Genomic DNA, 11678 nt, shown 5'->3' with positions numbered 1-11678 from the left:
GGCTGGAACTCCAGCGTTATCCTTTGTGTGCCCGCAACGCGCGGAAAACCGGTTAATGTATTATGGCGCGTGGAGGGCAGGGCTGATGTGTCACCCTGAAGGCGAACTCTGTGCCCCCCCATGGGGCAGGATAATAAAAATGTTGTGCTTGGAAAACTCTATTTTCCCACCAAGAGAGTAAAACAGGACTTGGAAATATTTTGTCAGGATGCTCGGGAGCCGGAGGGGTGGTGTTGCGAGTTTGGTTGTAGGAGGTAGCACTGACGCGGGGGTTTATGTTGCAGCAGAATCGGGAGGTGGCAACAAAGTTGCCCCGTGTTCCGAGCCAAGGTCAATGGCACTGCCCGTTATCTGGGTACTCGGCTGATGGTTTCATTGCAAAATTCGTTAATAGGTGGGTCTCAGGCTGGAAGCATACCATTTTTTGATTTCTGTTTTCATTTTGTTGTTTAGTAGCTATGAAATAACTACAAAGGTTAGGGTTTGAGCTTTTTTCTCCCCTTTATCTATGTGCTGGAAGATGTTGATGTCCTCCCCAAGCTGCCAATACGGCAGATGTCTTGCTTAAATATCTACTAAGCAATATAATGCAGCAGGGAGAGGCCTGATCTCAAAATACAGACAGTTGGGTCTAGGCAAAAAATCTGTATGGTGTTCTAGTATATGCCATTCCCTGTTTGGTATAAATACAGCCTTGGGACCATGCTGATCAGCTTTTCCTAATATTATAAGGGAGAAAGGCCCTCAGCAGGAATCTTGCAAGGTTTTGCTATTGGTCTAGCTTTGCTTTGGTTTCTGATACTCCAGCATGCTTCCCCATTTATGTGACTTTAGTATTTATTTTTGGATGCTACTCCAGCTCAGACTTATTTGGAGTTCAAACACTTCAACCACTGTAACAGCTTTCTTGCACCAACTGAAGTTGGAAATTCATTGTTGAGGTCACCTTTGTCAGTAATTTCCATTCATTCTTCATTTCCTGATGCAACTTCATGTTATTCTCTTTCAGTCTTGCATCCATATGAGATCACTGGCTGCTTCAAAATACTGTTGTGTGTAATAACATCCTCTGAGGCTAAGGATGATGGTGGCAGCTTTGCTGGGCTGTAAGAGTGGGTGCTGACACTTATTGGATTAGAGTCCATTGTGGTATTGCAGATAGAGTACCTGTATGGCTGGCATGAGGCTGGGCTTTGGCATCATGCAAGTAGACACACTCAAGGGTGAACTAAATGGGATAACACCACGTCAGATTTAGGACATAGATTAAGTGTGTAGAAACAGTTCAAATTGCTTTCTGACAGGTTATTTCCAAGCAAGCAGTGAGAACAGCTTGAACTTGCTTAGTAGCTGTTTCCTAAGTGCAAGCTTCACTTGTATCAGTACAGAACCTATTCCTTAGGAGTTTGATGCCTGAATGCTGTTTGTGATTAACTTGTATTACCAGCCACGTTCCCCAAATTGGCTGGATAAAGCTTGCTTCTGTGTTCTTGAACACTGTTGTCCTGGTAAGTTTCTGTGTAATCTACTTCAAACTCCATGTAAGTGTCTTCAGTGTTTCCTTTCTAAGTCTCTAGAGATTGTACCACTGACCTGCATCTCCAGGGTCTTACAGTGCAGGGTGACTTCCAGTATGAAGGAACACAAATGTGGTACTGCAACAAGAGGGGAACAGGAGACTGCTGCAGAAGCTATTGGGTGCTGGGGAGGAGAAGAACCACAAGGCAGAATAGATTTTGTAGTTATTTTGATTTAGAGGATTACTATCCCATAAGCAAATAGTTGCTTGACATTAGAAGAGAGAAAATAGAACAGACAACTGAAAGCAATTTTTAGCAATATATTTCTTTTTAAGAGTCTTAAAAGCAAGAAATCCAAATCCCAAGTTTTTGTTTTCGTTGTTGTTTTTTTAAACTAGAGATACTGTCTGCAAGACTCAGTAGCTCTTGTTCTACTTTCAGCTGATTAGTTTCTCTCTGGAGGAATGAGTATCTACAGCAATCTTCTGATACAAATCCTAGAATTAACCTGTCTTTCTACTTCCATTCTGACTGTCAGGAAGGCCAGTCTGTATCCAGTTGTGGCTGTGCTTTAGCTTCTTTTTCTCCTTTCTCACAATTAGCTTTCTGACATATCTGTAGACAGCAGTCATTCCTTTCTTAGCATTTTTTATGAACTTGAAGTCTTAAAACCCCTTCTCTTAAAACCAGTTTTCTCTTTTGATAATCATGGTAGGTCTTGCATCTCCTTCAGTTTGACAGGCATATTTTTTAACGTGGGCAGCACTTGTGGTCGCTTTAGATGGGAGCTCACTGTATTGTGTAAAAGGTTACTAATACTTCTCTAGCTATAGCAGGAAAAAAAATTTAATAGGACCCATCTTTGTCATGACAGTAAAGCTATCATATAGTCATCTTGTGCTCACTGGTGATATCTAAGTAACTTGTTCCCACTTTTTGAACTCTCAACTTGCACCAGAAATTCACAGTATTTTGTTCTTAACTGAATGTGATCCTTCTTTTTCAACTTCAGCTTGATATCCCCTGTTGATATCATGACTTATGGGTACTGCCTCTCAATTTAGAGACCCACATTTTCAGTAATAGCCTTTTATGCTCATTGACAAAAATTGGGCAAGTTACTAAAACATTAATGTCTCTATTGTTCATCTGTCAAAATCTGCTTGTTATGGCTTCTTGGTCCATTTTCTAACCATATTGCACTTCTTATGCTACCTTTGTATCTTCGCTGATGCCAGTGTTACAGCTGAGTTTTCTGGACAGTGAAGTAACATGTCAATTGAAAAACTGTGGTAGCAAAGGATGGGTTTGACCAAACCCATCTTTTACATTCCGTTGTACCTCTATTTATTCTGTTATTATTCTATGCATCTATTTATATTTGTTTTCTGTTTTCTTATTTATTTCTTAATTTGAAACGTAGGTGGGTTGTGGAATACTGCTGAGGCAAAATTCAGTCTGGTGGTTCCTGCATACAGTTTTAAATACAGCCATTGAACTCCTACTCTCTGGCTACAGCACCCTGTCCAGTTAGACTTACCAACTTTGCTTCCAAACTTAAAATTGTTAAGTCAGTTCTCTTGAGTGTTACAGGCTGGAAACTGGTCTTGCCTGCAGTCCTGCAACCTGTCAAAAGCCTCTGCTTTGTCTTGAGAGCTGGTATTGTAGCCGAAAGTACGTACCTGCAATGACTGATGGTTGTGCAGACAGACCACTGTGAAAGTCCTCCCTCCTGTTTCTTCATCTTCAAGTGCCCCCACACGTGACACTTTAATGCTGTATAGTCCAGTTTGGTTTAGATTTTGTAACCTTCATGGTGTGATATTTTATGATTTAATAAGAAAAATATCCTAAAGGAAGCCCAAATAGTCAAGTAATGTGGCCAATAGCTTTGGGATTTTTTGAGTGTTATAGGAGATCTTAGGCTGCTGTCATTAAAGTGCTGCCCGATTTGGTCTCAGTGCTGGTGGGCTGAAGAGAGAGCAAGATGCCTGGATATGAGCTTAAGTGCTGGCTCCTTTTGTTGTTCTTAATGGAAATAAAACAGTAATTGCAGGCATTATCTGCCCTTTGAATGAAGGAAAAAAAAACAGAAATGAAGCAGGAGAAATCCCATGAAAAAATGAAACAAGGCTATGTGGGTGTGAAGTGTGTGGTGGCTGAAGGCTTTTTGCTTTGAACAAACAAGAAGCTGTTAGATGTGTGCAAAAAACTGATGGTATTCAGCAGGCTGGGATGGGCTGGTGGATCGGTATATGAGGAAATGCAAGTTTCTCTTGAGCAACTAGGAGTGGATGGCAGCTTTAGAATAAGCCTGCAGGAGAGCCCCTCTTGGTACTGTGAGGACCAACTGCTTCCACAGGTTGGAATTGCTTATGCATTCCATGTTCTGCAAACAGTGGTTTTACATAAAATGCTGCTGTCTTGGGGTCTGGGCAGAGGGTAGACATGGAAATTCTTTCCTCTCAAAGCAGAGAACAAGACAAGCCTTTAAAGCAACCAGAACAAATAGTAATAAACATAATTTTTCTAGTAATTTGGATAACTGAAATAATTTTTAAAGCTAATTTATTATTTTTCCCCTATCAGCTACATCTTACTTATACAAATAAAGGAGCAGTTATTTTTATCTTGAATATAAACCTTGACTGCGTTCTAATTATTCTGGCATCTGTAACACTGCTTTATGTAATCAAGTATGGTATCAAAAGCCCTACTTTAGTGTTCAACCAGCAGTTGCTAGTGGCATATCTAAAATAATTTGATATGCAAAGAAAAGTCTTCAAGCTTTTCAATTTTTAATTTTACCTTTGTTGTTCAGCCTTGTACATGAGATGAAAACAGATGGCAATGGTTTTCTTTTACTATTGAGACAGTGAGAAAAAATTTATTGTTATACACTTATGGGAAATATAGATTTTAATTTTTCTCCCCTGTAGCAGGGCATACATGTGCATGACAACTATTGCCTCTTAACCTTGAGTTAAAAATTGTAGGCTCTTAGTATTGTAGCTCCTTTATTAAAGGATAAAGGAAAAAATAAAGTGTTATTTTTATGTGCATTGGTCTAAATTGTCTGAAAACCAGAAAGACCTGTTGTAATGCCATCTGATCCATAAACCAGGGCTCAGAAGTATGACTTAGCTACTCTGGCAAAATGAGGTGTTCTAGGAATTATTGTAAATAAACTTGCACGGTGATGAAAGATATTTCATACCTTGCTTGGAATTTTTCATTTGGTTTCTTTATCTTTCTATGTAAGCTCTCATGTGTAAACAAACAAATAATGTGTGCTTTAAAATAACATGGGGTATGACTATTTGAGGCCAATATTTAAGGCCGGCGTGGTCTCCATAGTGATACGGATTACCTGTGATTGTCCAATAGAATATGGGCATATTTTAAAATACCAGAGAATACCTATATCAATATGCATTTCAAATGCACTGTGGTTTTTACTTGTTCTGTCTTACATCCCTGCCCTGCTAACATATAGGAGGAGTAATTGACATAGGATAATTGCTGCATTATATTTTCCTCAGCATTTTCTTGATATTTGGACATCATCGGCCATGTGGGATGAGCAGTTTGGTCTAGTGGAAGGTGTCCCTGCCTGTGGCATGGGGCTTGGAACTGCTGCATGATCTGGGATGATCTTTAAAGGTCCCTTCCAACCCAAACCACCCTTTGAATCTATGATCTGTGTGCCGTAGGGGTATACCAAGGGGTATAGCTTGGAAAATCAAGACCTACAAACAGCTTCCAAAATGGCTCTTTATGATGTGTCTACAGAGACAGTGTCTGCTTATGGTGTGTCCCCGCAGGCTCCTACGGGGTTCTGCAGTGGCTATAGCTTGTGTTAATGTTAAGAAAAGTTGAATGTTACGTTGCTATGGTAGGATTTATGTCAGGCGATCAACTTAGAATACAAGACACTTGTTTTTCTGTGGAAGTAATAAACACAGCTTTCTGCAGGCATTGCATATGCACCTTGCTTTCATGTCGGAATATTTTTAGACAAACTGCAACTCCTTGCAGCAGTGGAAGCCTGCAGGTTTGGCACAGCTGCGGGAATTCATCTGTCCACCATGGCAGAAAGCTTTGGTCTTCATTCATGCATCTTCAGATACTGAAATCAGTCAACCATGACCTATTTTTATTGTGAAACATCAATTATTTTTTTCCCATACCTATGGTATTACTTGTCTATGCCATACAGATGTGTTTAATGGGGTGGATAGTTGCTCAAAGTGGGCTGAGGAGAGAAGGAAACATGGCTGTACTTGTCTAACATCAGGCTAAGGTGTCCTGCAACACACTTTTTGTCCTGTTTAGTAGATGCTATCACTTTGAACTAGTAATATTTGTGTTTAGATACTTGAGGAAAATATGCTTATAGCTTACTCGCACCATCCTGACTTTACTTAGAGGATTTAAACTGGTGGCTAAGTTTTTGTTTGAATTGCTGCAGTTGGCTCGGTGGTTCTCAAAACTTCCACATTACCAGTTTCTGTGAAATAGCAGAGTGGCCAGCTCCTTCAGAAATCTATTAAAATCATAGGTAGAGATAGGTATGCCTACATACACGCACATATATGCATACATATGTCTAGGTAGGGTTTGTAGACTTGTTTCCTTAAACATCTTTTGTAGATATGTGAGTTCACAGACGGTTATGTGTATTTTTTCCCAGTCTTGTTTGTAGAACACTTGAAAAGCTTATTTTAATTCAGTAGCTTTCTGACATAGTGCTTAAGCACTTCAGTGAAACCAGTCCTATAAAAGTAAATACTTTAAAACAAATTTTTGTCTTCAGAGATTTATGGTTTTTTCTAAGTATCTCAAAGACAGAAAAGGCTAAAAGATAACTTGTACTTGTCAAGAAGTAACCTTGTCATGTCTTTACACGTAGCTGAACCATTCTCAAAGACTTGGAGCTCTTGTTTCTTACAAGTGCTTGGAAGCTGATCCCTTAGTCAAACAGATTATGTTGCTGAGTAACCAGTAAAGCCCAGTTCTCCTGCTCAAGATTAGACCATGGTTTCAAGTTAAAAGAAACAGACAGCAATATGAGTTTTAGCTCTACCTCTGCTGCATTATGTGTTTTCTCCCTTGGTCTGTATTAGCAAGTAAAGTGGATTAGCAAGTAAACTGGCCCAGTGTGAGAAGTAAAACTTCTTTTATAGGCACTTGTGGGAATTTTCTTGTTTGTTTGCAGTGGTTTTGTTTCAGCCAGGAATCTCCTTTTGCCATATGTCTGGGTGCAAGATCTGCATCCTTTATCACACCATGAGACCTGTTACATCTGATTCTCCAAAGCATACTAAAGCTTAGGGGGAGATCTAATGTTACAGGTGACTTGAGTGTTTGTTGACGAGAGGAAATGTGTTCTGACTGGCATGCCATAGTAGTATAGTGCTGTCTATTCCTGATATGAACACTTTAGCCAAAGAACAAAACAAAGTACTTTAAATAGCCAGAGGAAGGCACTCAAATTCTGAATCACTATAACATGTTATCCAAATATGTGAATTTAATGTGAAATAAAAATATTAAAATAATATAATTTTAATTGTAAGTTAAAATCAAAACTTCTTCTGAAAAAGGCTGATGTTCCTCTCCTTATTGTTATATAGCCTTAAAGTCAGATCTCAAAGGAAAATTGATTTCCAGATCTAATTTTGAATATTATAAAATTATATCTGTAATTTGATCTCATTCATCTTCAGAGTGGGGGTAAAGTTGCACTGATTGATGTCCAAGCACTGTGCTACTACTTTACTTTGAAAAGTGATCTTTAGGTAAAGTTGGGAGGATATTTCAGACTTTAATATATTGTGTAGACAGAACTCAGTTTTCTGGGGTGCATTCACGATATTGTGCTCAAGTTAACGAGTGTTACAGAATTAATGTATTGCTAGTTAGCCATTTCTCTGCTGTTTTGCCAGTTCCTGTTCGTGTAGGCTAAATTGTCTTTTTAACCTCTGTCATAGCTGGGAACTGTTTTTCAGTCTGTTGTCTTTGAAGTACTTTGCTAGAGGCTCTTGAACTGGCTTAGGCTGATCTGAAATGGGGTAGTTGCAGTTGTGCCTTTCTGCCCCAGTTTGTGCAGCGCTGACCCTTGAATGGCTGTGTCCTGATCGGTGTTGTGTGCACAGGCTGGAAACTAAGCTTTAATGGACAAACAGTTTTCAGCCAGATCAGCTTCCTGAGTTCATTGTGCCATTGTAAGGGAGAAAGTAAAGATGTTGCAGTCTTGGTTTTTAAAATGCTGTGAAATCTGATCCTAAAGGGTTTTTACTACTTTACAATAACTTTGCACACATTATATCTCCAGGTTTAAAAAGGCAATGGCGTTCTAGGACAAGGATACCACTTTAGCCTATAGAGAAACTGAGAAACTGTTTCAGAACTACTGAGACAGTGATTCTTAAAATAGCAAAAAGTGTTAGATAAAGGAAATCTTTTAACTACAGTAGCACAGCAGCAGGTTGACATATGCTCTTTAATTCAAGATGTATGCTTTTGCCTAAGAATTTTTATAGTGAATTCTGGAAATGTGATCCAGTGTTTGTTAGAGGTGTTTTTCCTTGCTTCTCAATAATGTTCCTGTGTTGCAGCATTCAGAGTAGTTTCCCAGTGCTGTTTAGGAAGCTCCTAAGCTGAAAACAATTGGAGGTTGAAAGTGTTAGGGAATAATAAAATATTTACTGTTTGTATTCTTCCCTGAGCATCTGTTTATGGCCATTTTAAAACAAATCATGGGGTTGACTGACCCTTTTGGCTGCATTTGGATTAAACCATCTTTCTGACTCTTTCAGATGCTTGTAATTTTAGCAGACCAACCATGTAGGCTAAGTTTCCACATTGAGTGTGTTAAATTATATTAACCTCCATCAGAATGGCTCCTATTTTTTTTCTCAGAGTAGGCTTGGATGTTTTCTCCTCTTAATGCTCCTGATGCCTGTGATGTACAGGCATCAGGAACATCTTCAGGATTTTGACACTGTTTTGTACCTGAGAGGTACCTTTTAATGCCTTTACAATCTTTCCTATATTCTGACCAGTTAAAGGCTTCTGAAATTATTTGTGTGTACTCAGCTTTGTAGAGCTTTGGAGCTAAATCCTTTGTCTTCCCTGCACCTGCTTTCTCCTTTCCTTCCCTGTGCAGTGTTGAGTAGTACACCTGAGCGAGGTGGTGTTCTTTGCAACGGAGTTGCACATGCTCGGTGGTCTTTTGGGAGCGAGGGTTGATTCATTTCTCTTGGACATTATTCCTTTTAACTGCCAGTTGTACTATAAAAAAAGGCAGACTTGCCTGTCTCCATCAGGTAATTCAAACAGCAAGCTGGATGTAGCTAGTGAGAGTGATGTAAGGGGAAAAAATGGGTTGTGCAGTGGGGAAGAGAGGGATAGATGTAATTAGGCTGGGAGTGGAGCACTTACATCTAATGACAGTTATTGTGGAATTGGAATGATACGTTTTCAACTGTAAGCTTGTTTTTCCTTTTACTTCAGGTTGTGGATGACTTTGTTTTGAAGTCAAAAGAATCCAGCGGGGGAGGAGTTTGTTCTGTCTAGCAAATTTCAACTTTAACTGTGTTTTTTCATCTAAGTTGGTTTTTAATACAATTATTTTTGTAAGCTATCTTGTCCTACAGTTAAGGAAGATAAAAAGCAATGATATTTTATATAAACTTAAACCGTATTCTACTTCTCTACTGCTTAATAGGAAAAAAATATAATGAGGAATAGCTTGTGGTTGTAATTTGTACTACTATGAGCTGTTGCCATTTTGGTCTTCTGGAATATATGACTGCTGTTTCACAAGTGTTTTTGACTTGAGAACACTAAACAGGCCAAAACTTTTGCATCTTTAGAAATTTTCAGTTGTTTGTCTGCAGGCTTAGCATTTATAGTGACCAAGTTCCATGCTGCCACCTGCACTGTAATTACCTCTGGGTTTTTGGTTAACCATATCATGGTTATGCGTATCAATAGGTGCTTATTACAAGTAGGTGAGCTAGCAGTTACTCTTCCTCACTGCACTCAAAGGTCATTGCTATTTCTGAACTTGAAAGCAAGGTGGAACTTGGCAATAGCACTTAGTGGAAGAATTTTTCTTTTGTTTCCTCTTTGCTGAATTTTGCAGCTTTACTTCCTCACTTGGCAGCATTATGGAAAATGATATCTTTACCTTAGTCTTTGGAGTTAAATAAACTTAGCAGTATAACCAGACAAGCAGATTTGATGTCAATGCTCTGCAAACTTTTTGAACAAGAGTTATCAAGAGTAAGCCTTTTTCAGAGACATGGGAGAGGCACTGATCTCTAGCAAGTAATACAACTCAAGACACCTTAATCCTTGTTCTGCATCTGGTGATACAGATTTATCTGCATGGGATACAGATTTTATCTGCATAGGAAGAACTTTTGCTTTTTCCTTCTGACCCTAATGAGGTTATGATGTAAAATTTGGTGTGCATAAGCCAGACAAAATGCAGGTGTGTGAGATTCTGCAGTCTTTTTCAGTAGACTACTGTAATTTGTGTGACCATGAACCTCCTCATAAAAGACTGGATATCCAGGCAACCTAGATCTCTATCTAAGTTTGATTATCTTCTATTAAGGGAAGATGAACTGCAGGATTTTTGCTGCTGATTTTGTAATTCAGGATGTCTCTTCTGGAGACTTACAGATGGAAAGACCTGAAAACTACATTCACTACATGGAATGAAAAACAACACACCGAAACCAAAAACTTGGAAGTGATTGCAAGACTGCTTGATACCGTGTCTGAAAGAATCTGTGTGGAGTGCTTTTCAGCCTTACTATGCAGTCTTGCAACTGCCAGCTGTCAGCTCTCAGCATTTGCAGAATCTGATTACCACCAAGTATGTTTTTGATAGCGTACCCTAGGATAGATGCTTCATGTCCTGGTGGCTTCACGTGATAATGTTAATGGATGAAAAAAATTGTGCATCTGAAGGTCTCAGGGATATATCTTAGTGTGATCCCTTGGATTCTGTAAAAGCAGTAGGAGAATAAAGCGTAGAAGGAAATATGCTTGAGCAAATGATTCAGTTCCAGGGTTAGTGGAGATTTGGATAGTTGCTAAAATGAATTCCCAGGTTGTAATGCTTGGGAGTTCATTGTATATGTAGCTGTAGAGCCTATCTACAAGAGTTAATGTATTTTAATGTTGATTACTTGCTAGATCTATTTGTTTCTGCTTTTTAAAAGGGTAATTTAAAGCTAATAGATGTACAAACCCAGCTTGATAGTCTGTTGATCATATTAGCAGTAGTTAACTACTATATATAAACGCATAAAAGATTCTTGGCTTTATGCTACACTGCCAGAATGAGAAACCTGATTTATCCCATAGTAGCAATTAAGAATTTTATGTTTAGCCTTAACTAAAAAATGAATGCTGATTTAAAACTGTTTTACCAAGCTGGGAATGATTTAATGTGATATAATGTCCTTTTGTTAATTATTGTTGCTACCTGTCACATGACTGGAGTGAGTGCTAGCTTCATCAGCAGAAAATAATGTGTAAAGCTTATATTTGGACTCCCTGCTGACATGGTGGTTCTTTGTAGTGATACAGGTGCTTCACCTAGATGTTCAAAAATTTTTTCTAAAATTTTCTAAAATTTCTAAATTTTTCTAAATTACAATTAGTAGGGCTGCGTACGCTTTGGAAATCTTTTGTTAATGTGAAAGAATCCTAGGAAATCAAAACCTTTGGCTGTGAAGATCAAGTTGAGGTGCATTTGTGTCTAACCTTGTAGCTTTTGCTGACTACTCCTAGGTTTTTAGATAGTTGAGTAAAATATCTGAGTTGACTGAAAAAAAATGAACATTTAGATCAGATGCTAAGAATGCTTCTGTACTAACTCTGCTGTGTTCCTTATTTAGCGTAGGAAAAAAATGGGGAGGAAATGAGTACAGTGGAGAATCCTTCAGTGTAGGACTAATCTTGACTGCACATAAGGTAAACATTACAAGATGGTACCTATCAGATAAGGCCCTTCCAGGTGCACCTCAGTATGCACATGCATTGTTGCATTCACAAAGTATGCAGTCATCTTAATTACACTCCCCAGTTCCTGTAGGTGAACCTACAACCTATTTCCACGAGTGCCAAAGGGAC

Source organism: Manacus vitellinus, unplaced genomic scaffold (genome assembly GCF_001715985.3).
Source record: "Manacus vitellinus isolate BGI_N305 unplaced genomic scaffold, ASM171598v3 scaffold_5_pilon, whole genome shotgun sequence".
NCBI classification, from domain to species: domain Eukaryota; kingdom Metazoa; phylum Chordata; class Aves; order Passeriformes; family Pipridae; genus Manacus; species Manacus vitellinus.
Note: the sequence above shows the minus strand (reverse complement) of the source record.